Source organism: Emys orbicularis, chromosome 4, assembly GCF_028017835.1.
Source record: "Emys orbicularis isolate rEmyOrb1 chromosome 4, rEmyOrb1.hap1, whole genome shotgun sequence".
NCBI classification, from domain to species: domain Eukaryota; kingdom Metazoa; phylum Chordata; order Testudines; family Emydidae; genus Emys; species Emys orbicularis.
The window spans coordinates 101,776,279-101,794,843 of record NC_088686.1 but is presented as its reverse complement, the minus strand read 5'-3'; positions in this window follow the sequence as shown (position 1 = coordinate 101,794,843).

Sequence of the window (18,565 nt, the reverse complement as noted above, 5' to 3'; positions counted from 1 at the left end):
TGAGGATTTCATTAATTCTTTCCTTTAAATTCCTCACTGACCTTCTGGCTGAGAAGGAATGATTGAGATTTAAGAGTCCATCAACTTCTCTTATTGTCTACCTAATCTTATTGGTCTGTCTAGGTAATTTTATGGCCCTCACATCACCATAGTATTTCAGGCCCTGTCTACACTGGCAACTTTCTGCGCAGTAAAGCAGCTTTCTGCGCTGTAACTCCCGAGGTGTACACACTGCCAAGCCACTTAGTGTGCAGAAACTGCGCAGTTGCAGCGCTGTAAAAAAAACACCCCGACAAGAGGTATACAGCTTTCTGCACCAGGGGTACAGCCGGTCCCGTTCCGAAATGCCGCCCCCCCACAGAGGCGGCGGAAGGTCCCGCCGCGGAAATACCGCCGCGGTCACCGCCCCCCAAATCGCAGCGCCCTAGGCGACCGCCTAGGTCGCCTAATGGGTTGCGCCGGCCCTGGGTACAGCGCTGCGGTGCCAGTGTAGACACCCTGGTCGATTACAACAGTGATTAGCCTCTGGGAGGTGTCCCACAATGCCTGTTCTCGCCTCTCTGGTCATCGGTTTGAACTCTACTGCCCTGCCTTCAGGTGACCAACCGTCATCCCCACCCCGCACATTCCTTTGGAATTTTGAAAGTCCCCTTCCTGTTTGCTCGGTGGTCTCAGCACTTCTTTCCGTGTGACCATGCCTGCTCCACACACCAGGCAATCCCCCGCTTGGAGCAATGCCGAACTGCTGGACCTCATCAGCATTTGGGGAGAGGAGGCTGTACAGTCCCAGCTGCACTCCAGCCGTAGGAATTATGATACCTGCGGACAGACTTCACAATGCGTGACAGAAAGGGCCATGACCAGGACACACTGCAGTGCAGGGTCAAAGTGAAGGAGCTGCAGAACACCTATCACAAGGCGCAGGAGGCAAACCACTGCTCCGGTGCTGCGCCCCCGAACTGCTGGTTCTACAAAGAGCTGGATGCAATACTCGGTGGTGACCCCACCGCCACTGTGAAGGCCACTGTGGCCACAGCAGTGACTGGCTCGCGTGCCAGTCAAGAGTGGACCGAGCCAAGAGGATGAAATCTTGGACGAGGATGTGCTGGGGGAGGGGGACCCAGAGGCAGAGGACGACTCGGATGTCAGAGATGCATGCAGCCAAGAGCTCTTCCCTACCCCGGAGGAAGCTAGCCAGTCACTGCTGTCGGATCTTGGTGAAGCGCAAACAGGAGAGGAGGCCCCTGGTAAGTGGAATTGATTTTGAGAATCGCTGAAGCGAGTTGTTGGGGGCAGGAGGGTTACAGAAAGCAGGCTTGTGTCTGTATGATGTGCGTACCACCATGCCTAGTCTGAGCGGTGGAAAAGGGTGTTGATTGTCTTCCTCACTTCACAGGAATCTGCCTCAGAGATCTCCAGGAAACTCTCATGGAGATACTGGGCAATCCGCTGCCGCAGGTTCTTTGGCAGAGCTGCTTTGTTTCTTGCCCCTTTAAGGGTAACTTTCCCGCACCACTCTGCCGTCACTGGGGAGGCAGGGGGACCATTGCTGCACACAGGCGAGCCGCATAAGGGCCAGGACGGAAGCCGCAGTCTTGGAGAAGACCCTTCCTTGATTCCCTGCTCACCCTCAGCAGCGAGATATCTTCCATAATGAACACAGCCTGTGGAAAATGTGGGGATAGGAATGATTATAAGCCCCCCCACACACAGTGCTAGCTCTCCCCAAGAGCCATGTGCCCAGTGTACAGTATGGTCCTGGAACACTGATTTCCCCTGCTCCTGCGGTTGATCACCATTTTGGGGGTCTTGTGGCTCATGTGTGCTTGCCTGGGGTCAGCCAGTTAGTGACAAGTGTGTGAATAGTGGCTGTGTTTTAAATCAGTGGTCTGTGTATACTTAAATACTGCTTCTGTAAAATGTTGCATTTTGGCTTCACAGAGATGACCTTGGGAACCCAGCCTCCCTTTTTGTTATCGCTGGCTGAACGGCTGCACAGAATAAGAAAGCGGCCACAAAGAACTAGGGAGGACTTTCTGCGTGATGTCAAGATGCACTCCGCGGCCAAAAAAACAAGAATTGAAGGAGTGACAGGACAGCGAGAAGAGGGACCGAAAGGAAAATGCGGCATGCCGGAACAAAGCCATGGAGTGGCTCTTAAACATTATGGAGTGCCAAGCGGACATGCTCCAGGCGATACTAACACTGCAAACCAAGCAGCTCTGTGCCCGCCCTCCCCTGCAGCCGCTGTTGCAAAACTCTTTCCCATGTGCCTCCCAGACACCACCAACACAATCTTATCAACCTCTAGGCTCCAGTCTGTACCCGCCGCATTCCACTCCTGCCTCGTCACAGTCCAGCCCTGCGGATTCCCACTACTCACTGTACTCAACACCCGTCCCTCTGCAGTTTAGTGCTGCTGAAGTACAGTACCCACTGCACTGTACTCCAAAAGAGAAGGTTGGTTATGATACCTGGACATACACAAATCTTTAACTGTCCTGGGACCCCACCTCCTCCTGGGACCCTCCCTTCCCCCATCCCCCTCAGTGCTGATGTGGTTTTTTGTTTCTCTCTCTCTTCTGGTTGTTGTTTTCTAATAAAATAATTGTGTTGGTTTGAAAGCAATCTTTATTCCATTAATTGAAAGCAAACAGAGCCCTGCAAAGCAACAGGCAATTTTCTTACACCTTCATAGTGCATCAATCACAATCACCTCCTAGCATTACAAGCACTGCACTCCCAAGCATAGCAACAAATATTAGTGGCTTTCAGCCTCAAATTGCTGCCTCAAGGCATCCCTGATCCTTATGGCCCCGCACTGCACCCCTCTAATAGCTCTGGTCTCTGGCTCAAATTCAAATTCAGCCTCCAGGTGCTGAGCCTCAGCGGTCCAGTCCTGAGTGAAGCTTTCACCCTTCACTTCACAAATATTACGGAGCGTACAGCACACGGCTATAAGCCTAGGAATATTGTCATCGGCCAGGTCCAGCCTCCCATATAAGCAGTGCAAGCGGGCCTTTAAACAGGCAAAAGCACACTCAGTAGTCATTCTACACTTGCTCAGCCTGTTGTTGAACCACTCCTTACTGCTGTGAAGGTGTCCCGTGTATGGCTTTATAAGCCACGGCATTAAGGGGTAGACGGGGTCTCCCAGGATCGCAATGGGCATTTTGACTTCCCCTATGGTGATCTTCTGGTCTGGGAAGAAAGTCCCTGCTTGCAGCTTCCTGAACAGGCCAGTGTTCCCAAAGATGCATGCATCATGCACCTTTCTGGATCAGCCTGTGTTAATGTCCGTGAAACGCCCATGGTGATCCACGAACAGCTGGAGAACCATTGAGAAATACCCCTTCCGATTAATGTACTCGGTGGCTAGGTGGTCTGATGCCAGAATTGGAATATGCATGCCATCTATCGTCCCTCCACAATTAGGGAAGCTCATTTGTGCAAAGCCATCCACAATGTCACGCACGTTGCCCAGAGTCACGGTCTTTTGGAGCAGGATGAAATTTATGATCCTGCACACTTCCATCAACACCAGTCCAACAGTCGACTTTCCCACTCCGAACTGGTTAGTGACTAATCGGTAGCAGTCTGCAGTAGCCAGCTTCTACAGTGCAATTGCCACGTGCCTCTCCAACAACAGGGCAGCTCGCATTCTTGTGTCCGTGCGCCGCAGGGCGGGGCGAGCTCCTCACACAGTCCCATGAATGTGGCTTTCCTCGTCCGAAAGTTCTGCAGCCACTGCTCGTCATCCTAGAAGTGCATGATGATGTGATCCCACCACTCAGTGCTTGTTTCCCGAGCCCAAAAGCAGTGTTCCACTGTGGTCAGCACCTTTGTGAATGCCACAAGCAATCTCGTGTCGTAGCTACTACATGTGGCAAGATCAATGTCGCACTCCTCTTGCCTTTGTAGTTTAAGGAATAATTCCACTGCTACTCGTGACGTGTTGGTGAGAGTGAGCATCATATTGGTCAACAGTGTGGGATCCATTCCTGCAGCCCGAAGAGGCAGAGTGTGCAGTACACAAACCGTTTAAAGATGGCACCAAATGCAGACAGAAGCACAGGGATGTGAAGCAATGCATCATAGGGCATTGGGACAGGACCCAGGATGTCCTGCGACCCCCTCTGCCTTCCCACAATTCTTAGCAGAAGAAGAAGAAGAGATGTTCTGTAGGATAGCTGCCCAGAGTGCACCGCTCCGAACACGCTATTGCACAGACAGCTGACAGTGTGAACACACAACAGCGGTTTCCCTTCAGTGTTCTGAGTGGCACTGTAACTGCCGGCGCTGTAACTCTGCCAGTGTAGACATACCCTAAGTCCCAATGGTCTGTGATACTTGGCTGAGTGGGATCTCAATATACAGCTGAGTAATTCAAGGCAAGGTCATCTGTCCCAGCCCCTGATGGCCTGAGGCCTATCTGTTCTCCTGTCATGGCAGAATGCTAATATTAAGCTGTTGGAAACTGCACAAGAAATAGCGACATTATAAAATTATTTCTGTTAGATTTTTCTCCCTTTGGTATAGAGGTAATTCAGACAGAGAGTTAGCCTAGTGGTCAGTATCATATGATTTGAATATATGCTGTGATGCCTCTGAGAAATCAGCCAATTAAATATGGATTGAGGGGCAGATGGGATTAACTGGCATTTACTTCATGTATAATTGTTTTTAAAATGTCAAAATGTATATAAAATATATATATTTGATTGTATCCCTCTTCCCCCCCATTCTTCGTATATTGCTTGCCTTCTTAGGGCCCAATCATGCAAACTCCTACACACTTGAGTAATATGCATCTTTACGCGTATGAATTGTCCCACTAAATTCATTGGGGCTACTCACATGTGTAAAGGTACTCACATGCATAAGTGTTTGCAGGATTAGAAGGGCTAGCTAAGGCCTAGTCTACACACAGTTTTTGTACTGGTATAACTGTTGGTTCAGTGTGTGTAAGTCCTTCTAAGGAGCATCCTCCTATACAGAAATAAGCTGTACCAGTATAAGCACTTTAATACTGGTATAACTGCATCCACAATAGGGGAGTTGTACTGTGTTAACTATACTGGTATAGTTAAAGTAGTACAACTTTTGTGTGTAGACACTAAACCTAAGATGTTGAGTTCTTTGGAGCAGGGACCATGATTCAGATTCTCAACTTGTGTAAATTGTCATAGCTCAGTTGAAGTCAATGGAGCTATGGCAGTTTATACCAGCTGAGGATCTGGGCCCCATGTTTTCCTATGTGTTTTTACTATGCCTAGTACAATGGAACCATGAACTCTGTTGCAGTTTCTGGGTACTACTATAAGATAAATATAAAATATTCAATAATAAATTATATGATATGACCCTCTGTTGTATGTATTTTGGATTTCATCCTGCTACAATTTAGAATTTAAAAATAGAATTTGTACTTTCTTTACTATACAGGACATTGATTTTTGTTCCTTGTTTTGAATACTAATGCCCAGAACAGCATGACTCAGGATTCAAGATCTAGAACAGATGGTAAACAGCGTGCTAACAAAATTCACAGATATTAAATGGGAAGAACTGCAAATGCCATTCAGGACAGGGACATAATACAAAGGTACTTATGTTAGAAGCATACCCAGAACATAAAATGAGATTCAGATTAGTACATCTAAGGAAAAATAATCTGAAGCACAGATATTCAATGGGAAGGAGAAACTTGGAACAGTAATTTTAAAAAGAAAATCTAGAAGTGATAATGACTAGGCAATGTGATGAGTTTGCATATGATATGGCAGCCTAAAAGACTAATGCAGTTCTGAGCTGCTTATGCAGAAGTGTTATGTCATGAAGGAGGGAGGAAATAGGCCCCTTTTTGGTGTGACTACACCTATGTGGACTATTGCATTCCTTTCTGGTCCCCTCCTTATTGACAAATTGGACGGAGTTCAGAGAATTGCAACAAAGTTATTGGGAAAGGGACTGACTTGTGAGCAAAGATTAGAAGACCTAAGGGCCAAACTTGTAAACATATTTAGGCATCTAAAGATGCAGATATGAGCTTGGGGGATTTTCAGCAGTGCCTAGGTGTCTAACTCCTATTGATTTCAGTGGGAGTTAGGTGCCTGGGCACTTTTGAAAATCCTACTAGACACCTATCTGTACCTATACCTTTAAAAATCTGGCCTTCAATCTGTATAGTATGTATAAGATATGGCTAAAGGGACAAACATAATAATCGTGAAAACCCCAAGAAGATAGAGGAATTATTTAGGGTTTTACATACACTAAGAAAAATTATTACTAACAGCTAGTGAAATAATTACTGTGATTGCTTAGATTTGTTTAGCTTGCATTGGGAAATTGTTTAATAATTTTTAATTACCGATACAAAATGCTGATTTCCATTTATGTTAAATCATTATAACCATAATCATTTAAAAAAGGAATAAAGCATCTTAACTCTATATTATAGTCACAGTATCTGTTGATGTTAGAGCAATAATTCTTTTCAATTATTCTTACTCACTAACTTTTATCTTGACTTCATGTTGACTCCTCATATGAGTAAGAGTGACAGGATCAGATCTTAAGATGCATAAAGGTAAAAAATAAAGGCTTTATAAAACTACTAGAAAATCTCAACCACCATATAATTATTTTGTACTACAGTACTGAGTAATATTAAGGATTTCTGTGAAAGTTAGAAGCCTTCTCTATACTCAGCACATTCCAAATGGGTGGAATTCTGTCTGAAGCTGTTTAAGTTTCAGCACCAAGAACTTGTGAGTCAGAAGGCCAGATCTTCTTGTCTATGTGAGCTGTGTTTGGTGCAAGACAGAGGGAGAGGTGAGGATTTCTTTAAGCTATCTTAATAGTTGTTTGATTGCAGGGTTGGGCCAATACTTGGAATAAATTAGAGCAGTCTATGATCAAGATCTGGAAAAATAAGAATTTTGCTGCTATTACACAGTGTGCGCTTTTCTGCACAGCTTGTAGGGTTCAGATTTTATCTGAAACATCAGTAATTCTAGCAGTAACAGTCTTAGGGTATGTCTACACTACGAAATTAGGTCGAATTAATAGAAGCCGGTTTTATAGAAATCGGTTGTATACAGCCGATTGTGTGTGTCCCCACATAAAATGCTCTAAGTGCATTACGTTGGCGGACCGCGTCCACAGTACCGAGGCTAGCGTCGACTTCCGGAGCATTGCACTATGGGTAGCTATCCCACAGTTCCCGCAGTCTCCGCCGTCCATTGGAATTCTGGGTTGAGATCCCAATGCCCGAATGATGCAAAACAGTGTCGCGGGGGGTTCTGGGTACATGTTGTCAGGCCCCTCCCCCTCCATCAGAGCAACGGCAGACAATAGATTCGCGCCTTTTTACCTGGGTTACCTGTGCTGACAACATACCACGGCAAGCATGGAGCCCGCTCAGCTCAGCTCACCGTCACCATATGTCATCTGGGTGCTGGCAGACGTGGGACTGCATTGCTACACAGCAGCAGCAGCTAACTGCCTTTTGGCGGTAGACGGTGCAGCATGACTGGTAGCCTTCATTGGCGATCTGGGTGCTGGCAGCCGTAGGGCTGCATTGCACCAGCCTTTTGCCTTTTGGCAGTAGATGGTGTATTACGACTGGTAACCGTAGTCTTTTCCTATTACAAGTTGGATCATCACACATTAGCAGAGTCTTCCCTGAGCAGCAGATCGTGCAATAGGCCTGAAGGCCATCGTCGTCATACAGGAAAAATGTGGCTATCAGTCTTAGTACACTAACTGCCAAGCGCCCAGTATTTGCTGCCAAGCACCCAGAAGATGCCGAGGGCTATCAGTCATGCTGCACCGTCGTCTTAAGATGTAAAAAATAGATTTGTTCTGTATTCATTTGCTTCCCCCTCCCTCCGTCAAATCAACTGCCTGCTAAACCCAGGCTTTTGAGTTCAATCTTTGGGGGGGGCCATTCTGTGTGACAGTTGTTTGTGTTTCTCCCTGATGCACAGCCACCTTTCTTGATTTTAATTCCCTGTACCTGTACGCCATGTCGTCACTCGCCCCTCCCTCCCTCCCTCCCCTGGTCCGTCAGATACTAGTTTCGCGCCTTTTTTCAGACCAGACGCCATAGCTAGCACTGGGATCATGGAGCCCGCTCAGATCACCACGGCAATTATGAGCACTATGAACAGCACGCGCATTGTCCTGGAGTATATGCAGAGCCAGAACATGCCAAAGCAAAACCAGGACCAGCTGAGGAGGCGATTGCAGCGCGGCGACGAGAGTGATGAGGAAATTGACATGGACATAGACCTCTCACAAGGCACAGGCCCCAGCAATGTGGAAATCATGGTGTTACTGGGGCAGGTTCATGCCGTGGAACGCCGATTCTGGGCCTGGGAAACAAGCACAGACTGGTGGGACCGCATCGTGCTGCAGATGTGGGACGATTCCCAGTGGCTGCGAAACTTTCGCATGCGTAAGGGCACTTTCATGGAACTTTGTGACTTGCTTTCCCCTGCCCTGAAGCGCCAGAATACCAGGATGAGAGCAGCCCTCACAGTTGAGAAGCGAGTGGCGATAGCCCTGTGGAAGCTTGCAACGCCAGACAGCTACCGGTCAGTCGGGAATCAATTTGGAGTGGGCAAATCTACTGTTGGGGCTGCTGTGATCCAAGTTGCCAGGGCAATGAAAGACCTGGTGATATCAAGGGTAGTGACTCTGGGAAACGTGCAGGCCATAGTGGATGGCTTTGCTGCAATGGGATTCCCAAACTGTGGTGGGGCGATAGACGGAACCCATATCCCTATCTTGTCACCGGAGCACCAAGCCACCGAGTACATAAACCGCAAGGGGTACTTTTCAATGCTGCTGCAAGCCCTGGTGGATCACAAGGGACGTTTCACCGACATCAACGTGGGATGGCCGGGAAAGGTACATGATGCTCGCGTCTCCAGGCACTCTGTTCTGTTTCGAAAGCTGGAGGAAGGGACTTTCTTCCCGGACCAGAAAATAACCGTTGGGGATGTTGAAATGCCTATCGTGATCCTTGGGGACCCAGCCTACCCCTTAATGCCATGGCTCATGAAGCCGTACACAGGCAGCCTGGACAGGAGTCAGGACCTGTTCAACTACAGGCTGAGCAAGTGCCGAATGGTGGTGGAATGTGCATTTGGACGTTTAAAAGCGCGCTGGCACAGCTTACTGACTCGCTCAGACCTTAGCGAAAAGAATATCCCCATTGTTATTGCTGCTTGCTGTGCGCTCCACAATATCTGTGAGAGTAAGGGGGAGACATTTATGGCGGGGTGGGAGGTTGAGGCAAATCGCCTGGCCGCTGATTACGCGCAGCCAGACACCAGGGCGGTTAGAGGAGCACAGCATGGCGCGGTGCGCATCAGAGAAGCTTTGATAACGAGTTTTGTGACTGGCCATGCTACGGTGTGAAACTTCTGTTTGTTTCTCCTTGATGAACCCTCCGCCCCCCCCCCACCCGGTTCACTCTACTTCCCTGTAAGCCAACCACCCCACCCTCCCCTTCCCCCTTCGAGCACTGCTTGCAGAGGCAATAAAGTCATTGTTACTTCACATTCATGCATTCTTTATTAATTCAGCACACAACTAGGGGGATAATTGCAAAGGTAGCCCGGGATGGGTGGGGGAGGAGGGAAGGAAAAGGACACACTGCAGTTTAAAACTTTAACTCTTATTGAAGGCCAGCCTTCTGATGCTAGGGCAATCATCTGGGGTGGAGTGACTGGGTGGCCGGAGGTCCCCCCACCGTGTTCTTGGGCGTCTGGGTGAGGAGGCTATGGAACTTGGGGAGGAGGGCTGTTGGTTACACAGGGGCTGTAGCGGCAGTCTCTGCTCCTGCTGCCTTTGCTGCAGCTCAACTATACGCTGGAGCATATCAGTTTGATGCTCCAGCAGCCGGAGCATCGACTCTTGCCTTCTGTCTGCAAGCTGACGCCACCTATCATTTTCAGCCCGTGATTCAGCACGCCACCTCTCCTCTCATTCATATTGTGCTTTTCTGTAATCAGTCATTGACTGCCTCCACGCATTCTGCTGTGCTCTGTCAGCGTGGGAGGACATCTGTAGCTCTGTGAACATGTCATCACGCGTCCTATGTTTTCTCTTTCTAATCTTCACTAGCCTCTGTGAAGGAGAAACATTTGCAGCTGGTGGAGGAGAAGGGAGAGGTGGTTAAAAAAGACACATTTTAGAGAACAATGGGTACACTCTTTCACGTTAAATTTTGCTGTTCACATTACACAGCACATGTGCTTTCGTTACAAGGTCGCATTTTTCTTCTTATATTGAGGGCCTGCCGGTTTGGTGTGAGAGATCACTCACGCAGTGCCAGGCCACAGATTTCAGCTTGCAGGCAGCCATGGTAAGACACAGTCTTTTGGCTTTTTTAACCTTCTTAACATGTGGGAATGGTTTCAAACAGTAGTGCTCTCATTTCCCATACCAAGCCCCCGTTGGGTTGGCCATTTAAAATGGGTTTGCAATGTAAAAGGAGGGGCTGCGGTTTCAGGGTTAACATGCAGCAAAAACCCAACTAACTCCCCTCCCCCACACACCCAATTCTCTGGGATGATCACTTCACCCCTCCCCCCCACCGCGTGGCTAACAGCGGGGAATATTTCTGTTCAGCAGAGCAGGAACGGGGACCTCTGAATGTCCCCTAAATAAAATTGCCCCATTTCAACCAGGTGACCGTGAATGATATCACTCTCCTGAGGATAACAAAGAGCGATAAGGAATGGATGTTGTCTGCATGCCAGCAAACACCGGGACCATACGCTGCCATGCTTTGTTATGCAATGATTCCAGACTACGTGCTACTGGCCTGGCGTGGTAAAGTGTCCTACCATGGCGGACGGGATAAGGCAGCCCTCCCCAGAAACCTTTTGCAAAGGCTTTGGGAGTATATCCAGGAGAGTTTTCTGGAGATGTCCCTGGAGGATTTCCGCTCCATCCCCATACACGTTAACAGACGTTTCCAGTAGCTGTACTGGCCGCGATTGCCAGGGCAAATTAATCATTAATCATTAAACAGGCTTGCTTTTAAACCATGTGTAATATTTACAAAGGTACACTCACCAGAGGTCCCCTGTGTGCCCTCAGGGTCTGGGAGCACGCCTTGGGTGAGTTCGGGGGTTACTGGTTCCAGGTCCAGGGTGATAAACATATCCTGGCTGTTGGGGAAACCAGTTTCTCCGCTTCCTTGCGGCTGTGAGCTATCTACATTTTCTCCATCCTCATCTTCCTCGTACCCCGAACCCGCTTCCCTGTGTGTTTCTCCAGTGAAGGAGTCATAGCACACGGTTGGGGTAGTGGTGGCTGCACCCCCTAGAATGGCATGCAGCTCCGCGTAGAAGCGGCATGTTTGCGGCTCTGCCCCGGACCTTCCGTTTGCTTCTCTGGCTTTGTGGTAGGCTTGCCTTAGCTCCTTAATTTTCACGCAGCACTGCTGTGCGTCCCTGTTATGGCCTCTGTCCTTCATGGCCTTGGAGACCTTTTCTAATATTTTGCCATTTCGTTTACTGCTTCGGAGTTCAGCTAGCACTGATTCGTCTCCCCATACGGCGAGCAGATCCCATACCTCCCGTTCTGTCCATGCTGGAGCTCTTTTGCGATCCTGGGACTCCATCATGGTTACCTGTGCTGATGAGCTCTGCGTGGTCACCTGTGCTCTCCACGCTGAGCAAACAGGAAATGAAATTCAAACGTTCGTGGGGCTTTTCCTGTCTACCTGGCCAGTGCATCTGAGTTGAGAGTGCTGTCCAGAGCGGTCACAATGAAGCACTGTGGGATAGCTCCCGGAGGCCAATAACGTCGAATTCCGTCCACACTACCCCAATTCCGACCCCCTAAGGCCGATTTTATTGCTAATCCCCTCGTCGGAGGTGGAGTAAAGAAACCGGTTTAAAGGGCCCTTTAAGTCGAAAGAAAGGGCTTCGTCGTGTGAACGTGTCCAGGCTTAATTCGATTTAACGCGGCTAAAGTCGACCTAAACTCGTAGTGTAGACCAGGCCTTAGTCAAGGCTGCGTGGTTATGACAGAGTAGTCTATTGCTCAATGAAAACAGGGTCATCGCTTATAGCAATGTGTAAAATGTCAGGCAGCTGTTTAGATTATGCATCTTAACTTGCTTTTCAAGCATAACCACTATAAAGCATAGCATTTTGTTTTATTTTCTTTCATTACATTAGTCATCAGGGTTGAGAGTTGTCCTGCTTTCCTCTACTTGCTTCTGATTCTCACTTGTGCAATTTGGCTCTCCAGCTGTTCTTTTTTGGAAGCTGTTTATTTTTCTCACCAGTTTAACCAGTTTTAAGTCCATGTTGGCTGCTGTGGACTGGACACCATCCAAACCTTGGTTGAGCTCCTCTAATTTAGCCATAAGTGGTTTTAGGGACAGTGGCTGATCTTGTAAATGCAGAAAACCTTGACAAGATGGCACCACACCCACTTCTGTGTCAGTTTCCCCCTACAGCACAAATAATTTTTTCACATATTTCCCTTCCCTTTTGGCATCATTAGGGTTCCTCTTCTACCCACAGAAGGAAGTAACAAAGTTTTCCCTTTGAGCTTCAAAACCTATAATTAAAAGCACGCATTTGTCAGCAAGTCTGTGGAGGCCCAGAGACGCATGTCTGGTTATTAAGGCTTCCATGCTCCAATATTGTTTAATTTTTCAAAATTGATTTAAACTTATATGCAAAAACATAGGCCCTGATCCTGCAAATAGATGCATTGGTGCAGACCCTTACACTACTGGAATCCTGTGAACTTCAGTGGGACACTGCATGAACATAAAGGTCAACACTAATAGTGCATCTGTTTGCAGGACTGGGGCCTTAGACTGCAAGATCCTCAAGGCCAAAGAGCTCAATTTATCTGGGGGTAATTTATTTAATTGGGTTCACTGAATTTGGGATCAGTTTGGTCCACTAAGCACAACACAGTGCAAGCTTCCCCAGCACTGCCTCCAGCTCACAATGACCTTCAGACAATCTCCATGGTTTAGGCCAGTGGTTTTCAAACTGCGGGTTGCAACCTGGAATGTAAGGCACTGGTTTGCGGCAGTTCTGGTCAGCACTGCCAACCAGGCCATTAAAAGTCCCATTGGCGGTGCTGCCTGGCTAAGGCAGGCTAGTCCCTAACTGTTCTGACACCATGCTGAGCCCCAGAAGCAGCCAGCAGCAGGTCTGGTTCCTAGGTGGTGAGGCCACGGGGCTCTGTGTGCTGCCCCCACCCCGAGCACTGGCTCTGCTGGCCAATGGGAGCTGGGGGGTGGGGAGGCTGTGCCTGTGGGTGAGAGCCGCACAGAGCTGCTTGTGCACCTCCACCTAGGAGCCAGATCTGCTGCTGGCCACTTCTGGGGCGCAGCGCAGTCCGCGGTGCCAGGACAGGCAGGAAGCCTGCCTTAGTACCCCTGCTGCGCCGCTGACCAGGAGCTGCCCGAGGTAAGCCCGTGCCCCAATCCCCTGACCCAGCCGTGAGCTCCCCCTAACCCAGAGCCCCTTCTTGCACCCCTAGCCCCAGCCCAGAACCCTGACCCCCTGTTGCACCCCAACCCCCTGCCCCAGCCCTGAGCCCCCCCCAAACCCAGAGCCCCCTCCTGCACCCCAAACCCCTCATCCCTGGTACCACCCCAGAGCCTGCACCCGCAGCCCAGAGCCCTGACCGCCTCCCACACCCCAACCCTCTGCCCCAGACCTCAGTCCCTCCCGTACCCCAAACCCCTCATCCCCAGCTCCGTTGGGTCACGGGCATCAACAATTTTCTTCAACTGGGTTGCCAGAAAAAAAGTTTGAAAACCATTGGTTTAGGCCATTCACTCTATGGTGCCTTTGCTGAAGCTGTCAACAGGGGTGCAAACTGTGGAAGTAGCTTTTTTTATGTGGAATCTATCCTCTAGGGCAAGAGTGTCAAAACTTATTCTGTGGAGATGGTCAAATTCCATTTTTAATTATGATTAATGGGGCAAGGTATATAAATGTAGGACTACATAGTCTCCTGAGTCTCACTGGGAGGGGAGGTCTGCACAAAGTACAGAGTGTCTATATATGACTAACATGTAGTAACAAACCTTCCATTATCATTATTTGGTTAGTACATCATTGTTTCATTCAGCCTCACTCAGTGGAAAAATAAGCTTTCTTTTAGGACCACTGCTATTTTTCCCCTTTATTTCTCTTCCTTTCTCACCATTCTTTCTTTTCCCTCTCACTCATCCATATTTTTTTGGGTCTCCCCTCTATTTTTCCTGCAGCAATTGCCAATTATTCACCACATTCCCTCTGCTAGTCAGCAATTAAACAGTTAATGCTTACATTAAAGTATTGTAATTAGGCTTTAAAGTAAAAATACCTCAATGGATTAATGGGGTATGAGGCCATTTACACCTCTACAAGCTATTATTCCAGACTGCCTGCAGACTCAGGAAGGCAACACTATTGGTTACACTTGGGCCAAATTTGGAAGGGGAACTTTGCAATTGTGAGGGCTATAAACTTATTTCTTATTTTAATCAAAAACTTAAATTCTGCTGAATCTGAAAATGTCACGCAGGTAAGAGCTGGCATATGGGCTAGGTGTTTGGCCTCTGCACAAAGATCTGCACTGAGCCTCCTATTTTTTATTTCTCCCTCAAAAAAGAGCCTACATGACTTGCCCTTTCCGTTGGCCCTTGTGAGTCATGATGGTCAGACCTTTTCTGTAAAGTGAATTTGAATATCTTGTTCAAAGTTATTACAGTGTAATTTCGCACCATTTTAACACAATGTACTGGCTATTTGTGGCAAGAACAGTCTTTGTTGACTGAAGCATGAATAAAGAATGGGAAAGAAAAATACAAGACTTTTAATGAGATTCTTCAATTTAACAAAGGTATCATATGGAGAAACAATGCTGTTCTATTTAAGCATATTGTTGTTTTTTTCACTCTGACATCCAAAAATCCAAAGAGCTTGTGTTTTACACCCATTTGACGAACTCTTCACTTCTTTGTTTGCAGTTACAGGTTTTTCTGCATTCTCTATGGGGGAAAATCTTAGAGCATAAGATCATGCTTGTGGCCTGAACTGTTAAAGTGGATGAGCAAACTTCTTAGGCTACATCTTCACTACAGGGGGGGGTCAATTTAAGATACGCAAATTCAGCTACGCGAATAGCGTAGCTGAATTCAACGTATCGCAACCGACTTACCCCGCTGTAGGGGTAAAATCGACCTCTGCGGCTTCCTGTCGACGGCGCTTACTCCCACCTTCGCTGGTGGAGTAAGAGCGTCGATTCGGAGATCGATTGTCGCGTCCCGTTGGGACGCGATAAATCGATCCCCAAGAGGTCGATTTCTACCCGCCGATTCAGGCGGGTAGTGTAGACCTAGCCTTAGTAATGACAGCAAACCCATGATCTAGGAAGCATGCGGAACGGAATTTACCAAGATGTTATTGTTTATATCAATCTTTGTTTTATCCAGTATTGTGATGATTTAAAAGCTGTTTAATCCAATACTGCTAATGGTTTCTTAGCAGTTAATATAGATTATCTTTTAAAACCTCCTTTTACTTTGAGAAGGTAATACTAACAGGATGGGCAGAAACAGGATGGGAAACTGAAGCAAGAAGTGTGTCGATTTTCAGTGGTTTTTTTTTATTTGATCAAATAATTCTTGTCTTAGTGAAACAGAACTTTGGAAAATGGTTACATTTCTCACAATTTACACAAAACAAAAACAAAAAAAATCATTGTCAGTGAAAATTAGAAGATGAGATTCTTTGCTTGGCAAAGAAACAAATGAATAAGTGAATGCTTTCCAAATAAATTAATAAATGCATTCACTGATCTACAGTCATAAGGGAATGTAAATATGTTGGGTTGGATCCTGGGATCTGGCTAAGGAACACTTGATACAAGTTAGGAGTTTGGGGTCAGTACACAGGTGGCTGTAAACCACCTTTGAACCCCTCCACCCCCACCCCCCCATCTTGGGACCATTAACATGCTCCAATTTGCACCAGTGCCAGCAGCCCCAAAAGGACACTCCAGCAGCCAGGGATCATCAGGCCCCTTATGCTAGCTACGGGGGATGTGGCATAGGAGCTGTAGGCAGGAAGGTAGGCTGTTTTAAACACAAATATGGGCACCCAATACCCCCCACATATCAAGAACAGATTAAACTAATGGCCTAATGAATGGAGACAATGTTACCTCACTTCCTAGTACAGGATTTGCCCTTTTAATAGTACTTTAAATATATATATTAACAGGCCATTTTTATTTTGTTGTTGTTGATAGTTTACCTTCATATTAGCCCAAAGTTTCCATCTTCTAAAGATTGTCCTCTGGAGGCTCTCTGTGGTTTGACACCACCTGTACTGTGCCTTTCGGTAAATAAAAGGAGACTTCAACTCTAAGCACACTAAAGAACATGAGAAGTATGTAAAAGTTTGATATTTTATGGAAGTGTTCCTGTTTATGACTTACAAAAGGAATAATTACCCTCTCATATCCTAATGTAGGGTGACCAGATGTCCCGGGACAGTCCTGATTTTTTGGACTTTTTCTTATATACGCTCCTATTACCCCCCCACCCCCTGTCCCAGTTTTTCACACTTGCTGTCTGGTCACCCTATCCTAGTAGATTTATCTGCTCTGCTGGCAAAAGAGGCCTTGTCTACACACATTTTGTGCGCCATTTAACTAAATCAGTTTCTAAAACTATTTAATTAAATTGAAGTGACTCCCTCCCTAATATGGACACACTTAAATTGGTTTCAATGTCTTAAATTGGTTTAGTTTATGTCAGTTACAAAATGGCATACGATGAGCTACTTTAAAATGCTCTAAAACTGATATAATGGTGCTCTGCACAAAGTTCACCCGTTTACTTAAACGGGTGAAAAAAATCACACCTTTCGTTTGACGTGTGCAGCTCTGCATGGGAAAGAAAGAGTCCCACTCCCTGAGTTGGTTGATTGACAAACTGATGCTCCAATGGGAAGCCTCTGTTCTTGGAGTTGGCAGTTAGTGGCAGTTGTTTTGGCCCAAAGGGGAGAGGTTCAGAACATCTCTAGAGAGAAGAAACAGTAATTGAAGGAAAAGAAGAAACAGAAGAAAGGTGCGAGCACTCTTAGAAAAGAGAAGGAAGAAAGAAGCGATGCACATTGACCAGCGCTGGTCCTAGGATACACTGGCCTCACCATCAATTTTTGTGGGATCTCAGGCCTCCAAAATCACAGGTGATACTGAATAGAAGAGGAATAGGGGCTCAGACCCTACGCTGATAGGTGCCCAATGAGAACCTGGATATGGATAGATACATAGCACAGGATAGGTCCTGTTTAGAAAAAAAGAGTTCTTGAGCCTTTGAGATCTGCTGTTGTCCGATCATTTAAAGTCAGGGAATATACTATGTTCCTGGTTTTAAAAAGACACATTTTCTTTATGCTATTTTTTGTCACATAGTAAAGGGAAACCTTGGGGACAGAACTGCAGGGTGCAGGCAAGATGGAAATCTCAGGCTTTTAAATTTTTCACTGTGCGTAGGTGCATCCTTGGGGCATTCAAAGGTTGTGCTTGTATATGGTGCCTCTCTGGGCCTGCTCCCTACTGCTGGAGCGGCTTCCTGCAAAGCACCACTCCAGCCAGTAGTTGGTGCTATAGTAAGTCTTCCCACCTCCCATTTGTTGGCTGCCTCTGCTGAGGGGGAAACTGCAGGGAAGGCAGCAACACTTGCTGCACATAGTTTAGAGCTAATCCCCAAGAGTGGCTGCTTATTAAGATCAGGTCAGGCCAAACCAGGAGGGGCTGCAGTGGGAGAGGGGCCTGAGACAGGAAATGGCAGGCAATGTGAGTATGTCAACCCAAAAGTGGGAAGCCAAGCAGAGCAGGGGCAGGGGTCTGATAGGGGGCCTACTGAGGTGAGGTGAAACTGAAACGGGTGGGACTAGACTACATGAAAGAGAGAGTGCATGGGGAAGGAGGGAGGGAAGCTGGTAGGTCTGTGGTGGAGGTCTCTTGCTGTTAGGGAGAGCTGTGCTGAAAGTAACCAAAGACGCTCATGTACAGTTGGAGAAACTCACACCCTAAGGGTATGTCTTCACTACCAACATTAAAGCGGTGCCACGGCAGTGCTTTAATGTGGCTGTGTAGTCGCGGCACCACCCCTGCGAGGGGAGTAGCTCCCAGCACTGGCGCAGTCTACCACTGCCACTTTACAGCGCTGAAACTTGCAACGCTCGGGGGGTGTGTGTGTTTTCACACCCTGAAGCGAGAAAGTTGCAGCACTGTAAAGTGCCAGTGTAGACAAGGCCTAAGATATCTTCCTCAAACCACCTCGCTCTATATCACCAGCTCCTAACCTAGTGAAAGGCAAAATGATAATTGGTAAAATAGAAAACTACTTACAAGTAATGTAGTTGAATTCCCTAATTGCTGAAAAGAGTGGTGGTAAGAGATGTATTTAGGAGAATATTCCTGTGTGTGTGAGAAGAGGGTGCTAAGAGTGACAGTCCCAGGAGAGGTGACAATGGCTGTCCCATTTCTGTGAACGGACCCA